The sequence below is a fragment of the Octopus bimaculoides genome, chromosome 6 (genome assembly GCF_046866305.1).
Source record: "Octopus bimaculoides isolate indiv1 chromosome 6, ASM4686630v1, whole genome shotgun sequence".
NCBI lineage: Eukaryota > Metazoa > Mollusca > Cephalopoda > Octopoda > Octopodidae > Octopus > Octopus bimaculoides.
Window position 1 is genome coordinate 104,383,177 of NC_142933.1, and position 10,000 is coordinate 104,393,176.

Here is a 10,000-nt window from a genome sequence, read left to right on the forward strand (position 1 = left end):
GAAAGAAGGCAAGTTTTGTTTTAATAAATCTGATGCGCACTGTAAACGAGCTTTTTACTCCTTTCCTCTCTCTTATTCTTTTACCTCCTCTTCTCTCATTATTCTTTCCTACTACTCTATCATTCTCTCTCTCGCTCCTCCTCCCTTGCTCACGTGGCTCCCACGTGACCATCGGCCATCTTTCTTCTCCTAACTTCTGTTCCTTTCTATTTCTCCGTTGTAGATGGAACAAGAAAGACGTGTTTTTGTCTGCCTCCTGTCCAAGCTTCATTTACACATTCGCCACCACAACCACGTTTACGCTTAGCTGCATTTCTTGTTTGTGTCCACTGTCTTGCTTTTGTTACCAATTTTGATTCTCCGCAAAATCCCCAATTTTATTTAATTTGCTTTGCGGGAGCAACTGTTTTATCGAAAGCGTACATTGTTGTTAAATGCTCGAAATACGAGAGCAGAAAAACAACTGATGAACAGTCGTTCTTTATGTTGTTTCTCTTGTTTTCCATTTGTGTCTTTCGTTGTTAGAAAAAATATTTCATACTCCATTTACTTATACCTCATATTTTTGGGTTGTACGCGTTTCACGACGTCCTGTGCCCACATATGGAAATATATATACGTATAGATGTATGTAATATATGTATGAATATATGCTTATATATATAAATATATTTACTATATGAATGAACGTTTTATCTATCTATCTATCTGTGTGTGTGTGTGTGTGTGTGTGTGTGTATGTGCATGTTTGTGAGTCTTTATTTGTCCCCGTACCCTCACTTGACACGCGACGTTTGTGTGTTTCCCTCCCAGTAATGTAGTGTTTCGGCAAAAGGGACACTGATAGGATAAGTACTAGGCTTATAAAGAATAAGTTCTGGGGTTGATTTGTTCGACTAAAAATGTTGCTCCAGCATGGACGCAGTCAAATGAATGAAGGAAACAAAATAGTGACATAATGAAATTTTGATTAAATAGACTTTTAGTTTATTTTTCCATTTATATCACCAGGATTGTATCTCCTAAAAGTGAAAGAAACCGGTAGTATATTTTGATAAAAATGTGAATACTTTCCTACTTTCATTGATAAAATCAAATTGTTCAGTTTGAATTTTGATATCAATATCAGAAAATGCACCTCTGTTTCACTAGAACCATGTATAATTATACAAATTGTAAGGAGAGTAAAACGATATTAGGCTCTCTTGTTGACTGACTCAGCGAATGTATTAGGTTGTTTCATATGAAATGTCATATTCGAAGGGGAACAATAAAGTGTTTCAGAAGTGTTAGAGAACGGATTTATTTAATCAAAGTATGATCCAAGTTCATTTATGTCGTTTACACAACGTTTTCGTATGTCATATATTCCATCTCTAAAAAATTTTCTCTGTTGCTGTGATAAAACGTCCGAATGTTTTAATTTACTCTTCTCTTTTTAAGAAGATTTTATTGCTTATGAAAAGCTCAAAATGTTTAAATATGCGATGATCAGCAGGTGAGATATCAGTGGAATAGGGAGGATCTCATAATTGAGGCATTGCAATTTTGGACCCCAGCTTCAGGAGTGTGAGGACGTACATTGTCTAGGAGCAAAACTGGGCCATCTCTATTCACTTATCTGGGTTGTTTCCTTTTCAAATTTTCATGCATACAATCAATGTCATGACAATACGATGTTGCTGTTACCGTTTTTCCTTGTTGCAAGAATGAATAATGAATAACTCCCTTCACAGACCACCATAGAGTGACCACTAACGTTTTAGGGTGCAATGGTGGGTTTCGATAGTGTTTAGGTGACTCTCCTGCATCCAATAACTATCATGTTCTCCTACTGTTGTCAAAGAGAATCATTTCTCATCACAAGTAATGATTTGATGCAAAAATAGCAATTTTGAAGTCGAGAAAGTAATAAGAGGCACACTTCAAAGCGTCTGTTTTTTGAATCTCGATCAGTTGATGTGGAACAAACCTTTCCGTTTTCTCGACTTATCCAATTTTTTACACGTGTCAAAAAACAGTTGTGCGAGATTTTTGAAGATCTGACGAAAGTTTTCGAAGCTTTGTTTTCCTGTTTTGTTCAACCAAAGCATTTAATCCATCATGGCGAATAACTGATTTTGGTCTGAGCCTTGGTTTATTTTCAAGGCTATCTTCTCCTAAACGAGAGCTTTGGAACCATCACTGAACAGTTTTGATGTCTACAAAACCATTACCAAAGGCCCACTTGGTATTCCGTAGAGCTTCTGCAGCACACCGACCCTGTTTGTACTCATACGAGAAAATCTCTCAACGTAGTTTAGTTGTTATCATTTTCGTAAGGCCTTTGGGTACGAGTTTTGTACACCAATATGGTTGGGAGAGAAAAAGAGTCAAGATTAAATGCAAGGTATCCATAAATGAGTTTTTATATGACTGAAAAAGCAAGTAATTAAAAATGAAATTTGTACTTAATTTATCGACACCGAAAGAATGAAATGTAAAGTCGACCTCGACGGAATTTGAACTCACAACGTAATGACAGAAGAAATACCACTAAGCATTTCGCCCAGCTTGCCGCCTTACGATGGTAAACGATATTGATTCAGGCCATAGTTTCAGAACTGCTCGTTGATGTGATTATCACCATCGTCTTTACTATGAGAAATAAACTGCTGACGTAGCAGACGTAGACACGTCAGCAACAGCAGCAGCAGGTGCAGTAGGAGTAGCAGGTGAGTAATGAGTTTGCATCAACTTATGGAAATAGCAGCTGCAATAGTCCAGCAACATCACTTTAACGTTCAGCATTTGCTAGAGAATAATTGAAAATAGTACTGCTACGGAGCTGAGGGTACAGTGCCTACCTCCCTTCATATGTCGTCTTAGATGAATGATGATAACATTATCTCTGAGAAAAAGAAGACCTCTATCGATATAAATGAAATCCTCCCGTCAAAGATTATAAACACACACACACACACACACATATATATATTCTCGTTCATACATACATACATACATACATACATACATACATATATATATATATATATATATATAAACAAAATATGAGTATATGCATATATATGTACATGTATGTACATACCTTCATCTACATGTACATATAGATATATAACTGGGTACATGACGTGGCAAAGGAACATGGGCAAAATGATAAACAAGGTACAACAAACAAGCAAGCCACATAGAAACATCTCCATCAGCTGCCACCATTAAAACACTGGCGTTTCGAAGAATTAAGGCAGTACGCATCGTTGAAACGGTTCTTCCCACCAAGACAAATTAAATTATTTTCGTGGAGGGTAGTGGCGGACGGAAAACAAGACAGGAAAACGAAACGGTGAATAAACAAACAAGCAAAGAGGCTGTACAGCCAGACGTGAAGTGTGTATGTATTGAACTCTGTGAAACACGAACAGCAGGGGCAAAGAAGTATATATATATACATACGTACGTATTTTTATTTATCCATACAGATATATATATATATATATATATATATATATATATATATATATATATATATATATATATATATATATATATATGTATGTGTGTGTGTGTGTGTGTGTGTGTGTGTGTGTGAGTGTGTATGTGTGTGTGTATGTGTGTGTGTGTGTGTGTGTGTGTATGTGTACACACATATAAGGAGTATATTAATATATGCGCATGATACCATTGTGGTTGTGGAGTATGGCTTGTACGTATATTTTTAACAACTGGTTGACAAATTAAAGTACATAATGCGAGGAACCTATTAGAATTACATCGAAATATTTTAACCTAATATATTGCATACATATGTGAGATTAGTATACCGAAAATACACGAATGTAAGAGTGTTATATCATTAAGTAGGTGGTCTCTTTGGATCAATTCTGCATCCATTTCTAAATACTTCAAACAAATTTATAACATTTCATATTTTACCAAAATATTTAAACTAAAGAACACGAAACACCCAAAATAAACAACAATTCTCAAATATTTAACAACACAGATATTATTATCATTAGTTTTATACAGTATGGCTCAATAACAATATTGATTTTCGGAACATTCGGTAATTTAGCAGTCATTGGAATATTTTGCAGGAAAGCAACTCGTAACGTGAAATTCGCTCCATACATCGTTTGCCTGGCTCTTGTAGATTTGATTTTAATATGTACGTATTTCTTGATGCACATATATTACACATTTATCCATCTAAGATCTATCATAAATAATATACCCTTATTTGCCTGGGCAATCCTTTATGTTTTAAGTATGGCTTCTTCATGGTTAACTCTAGTTATCTCCATAGAACGCATGTTTGCCGTTTACATTCCTTTATCCGAGCGTTTCTTTTCTAAGACGTATACACCCTATTGTGTAATATTGGTTGTTTATGTTTTTGTTTCTATGACATTCACATTAATCAAAATATTCGTAAAGAATCAAGAGCATTATTATATTGCTATCGTTATTATGTATGCATTCATACCAGCGGTTTTTCTAATTGTGATTTCTATCGCTACGATATATAAAATATTGAAGCGGCCTAAATTCGACCAACGTGTTTGTCGCAACTTGTCATCGCAGTTATTCAATTCCATTCGCATTGTAATCGCTATCAATGCTGTTTTCCTTCTCACCAAGATTCCTACATCCATCGCTAAGGTTGTAATAAACGGCTATAATGAGACTACTAAAAAAACATCCAGTTCCTCTTAAATACCCTGTCTCTCACAAATTATAGTCTCAATTTTATAGCGTATTTGATTACAAGTTAAAAATTCCGACAGTATCTAAAACAAATATGCTGTCGAAAGACGGAATTTCAACGTCAAAATGTATACATATTGCAACGCCGTCATATCTAAATTATATTCCAACAGGTAAGAATCAACTTCGTTATTTGTCTATTCAACTACAAATTTAATTCATTTTCATTCATTTTATTAATACATATACACATAAATATATCTTGTGTGTAGGTGTTTTTCCGTATTATATCCACATGCGTTTCACCAAATCCATTATAGTATAAGAAATTTACTTTGCTGTTTGGCTTTTATCTTACAACTTTGTTTTGTAAAATTCCTGCAGGAAATATTCGAGATGAGCTTGAAATGCAGGCTATCAGTACATTCACGTACCATTTTTATTGCTGTGATTTTTCTTGCGTTTCTAAAACACAATGTACATCAATAACTTTCCTAAATGCTGTTTTTTTTCCTGAAAATTCGAGTCTCCGGAACATGTGCTGGTAACAATTACGGCTACTGTTATAGATTGAATATATTCTTTTCTACTCTAGGCACAAGGCCCGAAATTTTTTTGGGAAAGGGTTAATCGATTAGATCGACTCCAGTACGCAGCTGGGATCTATTTTAAAACGGGAGCGCCAGTATTTTCTTAACGAAACACTAACGAAACACTTTGAAACTTGGGGCACTAGTAGAATGTGTCATATAAAACATCTTTTACTCTTAGTCTTCTTAACAAAAAAAAAAGGAATTCGCAAGTTATTCCATGTTAAAGTTGTCGTATTTCTGTAATTTCAACCAATCACTGACGTCTATTCAGCTCAGTAGAGTTACTGCTGGGCAGTCATAAAAATGTTATTCCCTGTGACATATTCCATCCGGTTTAATCGTAATTTATACGCATATATTGTTTATATAATAAATTACGCTGTGCGTATCTATGTGTGTAACAATTTTAGAGTTCGGATTCTAGAGTTAGGGTTAGTTTTAGGGTTAGGGTTACGGTTACGGTTACGGTTAACAGCCTAGTTAGGGTTAGGGTTAGGGTTAGGGGATTAATACGATATACACTGTTACAGCGCTAACTGTTTCCAACTGAATAGACGTCAGTGATTAGTAGAAATTATCGAAATAAGACAGTTTTTTACATGAAATAAATTCGAATACAAAAATATTTTTCTGTTCTATAACACAAAATAGATAAGTATACGAAGTTTGAAAGTCTTTCCGTACCAAAAACACTACATGAAACATAAATGAAAACTGGCGCCCCCGTTTTAAAATAGATCCCGCAGCTGGTACATAATTTATCGACTCCGAAAGGATGGAAGGCAAACTCGACCCCGAACGGAATATGACCTCAGTACGTAAAGACAGACGAATTACCGTTAAGCATTTCGCCCGGCGTGCTGATCTTTCATCCAGGTCACTGCCTTACATTGGATATATTTATATTCTTTTATTCCCGTTCTAATTTATTATTTATGTTCTTATATACTGTATATAAACGATCCAATTTCTCCATCCACCCTTCTGGGGATGGCTACCAGGATTGAGCACTAAAGCATCTCCTCCATATTAGTGTAGCAGAATCAAGCATCCTGACATTTTCCTGCCATTTTCCCAAGTATAATACATTATGTATATGGATATTGTCCGTCTTGTCCTTGGTATACTCCGGTTAGTTGTCCCGACTTGAAGATTTTGTCTTGCGATTCCTTCCTTTGACATTATAATCCGTGGTTATTCAGCACCCTTTAATATAATTGTTTATATCATTATAAATTAGAATAAAATGTTAATTCTAAGGATTTTATAAAACCATTAAAGTGATTTTATGCTTAATCTTATATATATATATTATTGATATTATTATATGATTGAACGCCTCGCATCCTCTTCCAAGTAAGTTTTATCTTAATTCTAATGGGCACTCATAAGATCTTTTTACTTTTTCGTTTTTCTCTCGTTTTCTATCTCTTATTCTTTTAACTCCTCTTCTCCTACTATTCTATCTTATTAAGCTGTCACTCTCTCTCCCTCACTCCTCCTCCCTTGCTCACGTGGCTCCCACATGAGCATCTGCCATCTGTCTTTGTTCTCCTAACTTGTGTTTCTTTCTTTCTCTCCGTTGTAGCTGGAAAACAGAAGACGTGTTCTTATTTGTCTCCTGTCCTAGCTTGATTTACACGTTCGCCACCACAACCACGTTTAGACATAGCAGCTATTTCTGTTTCTTTTCACTGTCCTGTTTGTGTTACCAATTTTGACCCTCAGAAAATCCCAAATTTTAATTAATTTGCTTTGCGGGAGTAAATGTTTTATCGAAAGCGTATATTGTTGTTAAACGCTCGAAATACGAGACTAGAAAACCAGCCAACAGTTGATGAAGGGCTGTTCTTTATGTTGTTTGTATATATATATACATATAGCGTATCACATTTTCACACATTTCTCACTGTTCAATGACACTTCTACTATTCCTCCAGTGTGAGCTGTAATTGTGATAGAGACGGAGGTGATGGTAATGATGATGATGTTGGTGGTGGTGATGGTGGTTGAGGGAAGGCAGTGAAGTCAAACACATTGATGGTGGGGGCGTCAGTAGTTTGAATGGTGTGGGTATGGCAGTTTTAGTGGAGATGTTGGTGGTACTGGTTTATATGTTGATTAAATGGATACATGTACTATCTTACCTCATAGTTACTTTCATCAGACCATATGTCTTTCTACCATTGCTCACTGAGTGAGTGAATACATGCTGGTGTGTTAATGTCCGCGTAACTTAGCGTATCGGCAAAACAGGACGATAGAATAAGTACTAGGCTTACAAAGAATAAGTCCTAGTGTCGATTTGTTAGACTAAAGGCGATGCTCCAGCATGGCCGCAGACAAATGACTGAAACAAATAAAAGAATAAAAGAATGTATATATATATATATATATATATATATATATATATATATATATATATATATATATATATACATATATGTATATATATACACATACATCTATATATATGTATATATATGTGTGTGTATGTCTGCATGAATGTGTGTGCGTGTGTCTGTGTGTCTGTGTATGCCTTCGTCTCTATGTTTGCACCCCACCTCCACTATTACCGCTCGACAACCGGATTTTGTGTATTTACGTCTTTGTGTTTCCACCCAAGTGTCCGGGAGAATAAACCGTTGAAAAATAAGTCGTTAGGTCGATTTGTTCGACTGAGACCCTTCAAGTTGGTTTTCCAGTATAGCCATAGTCAAATGACAGACACAAATAAAAGAATAAAACGTGTGTCTGTATGTCTGTGTGTGTGTGTGTCTTTTGTAAATATATATTTTAATATATACACACTGTGGTGTTAATATGTCCAAAATGTTTATATAATGTAACCTATTATTACTTAGAAGCTTAAGCGTTTCCACAACGGTGTATTTTCCAATAAATCTATAAATTATATTTTACACTCAGGGCGACAGTGCTAACTATTTTGCGATCCTTTTAAAATTAATTAGCTGTTAAACAATCACACACATCTACGCTTCTGTAAACAGTTTAATTCATCGTTTAATCTTGCGAAATGGAAGATACAGGTTGTCATACCTGTATTTATCCACACTCAAATCCATTTACACAACTGGAAAATTGGATATATATCGTACGTCTTGTTATTATGTAAATTGTCTTATTTTTTAGTGTATCTTTGGAGGATTTCCTTCAAGGTGGATGTCGTTTTTCTGTATCAGCATATTTTGGAGTTTGATTTTGTAGGCCGTATTATTTTGGTTGGACCTTCAATTTCTATTTATTTATTTATATTCTTTAAATTAGTTCCTGAATATTGACTCTCTGGGGTTTCACTCTATTTCAGTAACGATTAAGGATGATGAGTAAAATCCCTGAAAGATGAAATCAAAAACACGCAAGACGCCACTATGCATATGTTTTAACAGATGTATCAGAGATAAATTTCAAACAAGGATCCCTCTTGAGACTGAACAGTATCACTTGCGTATATGAAAACCTAATCTATGAAATTATATAAAAGGGATTGGGAGAGAATTATACAGGAGAGTGAGGAGGCTCCTTGAATCTGCACGTGTCACTTCATAGATAGCAATTTAAAATATAGCAATGCAAATAAGAAGGAACAAAGATATCTCCATGTGAAAAACAACCAAATTTAACAATTTTCCATATCAATTTAGAAGCATCAACATATGAACAAAGAAACGACATTCGTAAGAAATTCCAAACACATTAAAAGAGTTGCGGTAAAGAGGAGAGAGCTAAAGCCAGTATTACAGCGACCCTTGCAAAAGATGTCACAACTATTAGTAAAAGTAACAGGTGAACGTCAGGTATGCCAACTTAATAGTTTTACTTTTTATTTTCATATTTTATTTTATTTTATTTTTGGTGACAGCGAATTCTACAGTTCTTTTCTACTCTATGCACAAGGCCCGAAATTTGAGGGGAGAGTGCAAGTCGATTAAATCGATCCCAGTACACCAATGATACTTAATTTATCGGCCCCGAAATGATGATAGGCAAAATCGACCTCTGCAGAATTTGAACTCAGAACGTAAGACAGACAAAATATTACTAAGTATCACGCCCAGCGTGCTAACCTTTCCTTTCTATTCTAGGCACAAGGCCCGACATTTTCTTCTGGGGGGGGGGGTAGGGAGAGCCATTCGATTAGATCGACCACAGTACGCAACTGGTAATTAAATTATCGACCCCGAAAGAGGAAATTCAAAGTCGACCTCAGCAGAATTTGAACTCAGAACATAAAGACAGGCGAAATAACGATAATCATTGCGTCCGGTATACTAGCGTTTCTGCCAGCTCGCCGCCTTAGCGATGGCTACAATGGATGCAGCTATCACACAACAATGATCGGCAGGAAACAAAACACCAGAATAACGGGGACTTATAAGAAACATATATGAATTTATTTAGTTGATATCATGAAATATTAACACAGATTTTATTTCAGTTTACTTATCCATTTATTTAAGTATGACTGAATCGCTTTGTTTTAGTGAGAGAGAAACCTTTAGCATATATTTTAGTATTTAGAAACTTTCTTCCATTTAACCACGATAAACATCTCTAAGAATTTTGAGTTTCTTGTTTTAACATCAATATGTGTATGTGTATAGGCGTATCTGTAGAAACATGCATACAAACACACGCAGCCACCACCACCAGCACCGCATACACATACATGTATACAT

General features: G+C 35.3%; 1 long non-coding RNA gene across 1 annotated transcript in view; it reads left to right on the forward strand.

The window, feature by feature from the left end:
• The first annotated feature begins 2,677 nt into the window (after nt 1–2,677).
• LOC128248104 (uncharacterized) overlaps nt 2,678–10,000 on the forward strand; it is a 20,591-nt gene continuing 13,268 nt past the window's right edge. Inside the window, exon 1 of the long non-coding RNA XR_016242374.1 lies at nt 2,678–3,453. This is a non-coding gene — a long non-coding RNA (uncharacterized LOC128248104). The remainder of the gene's footprint in view (nt 3,454–10,000) is intronic.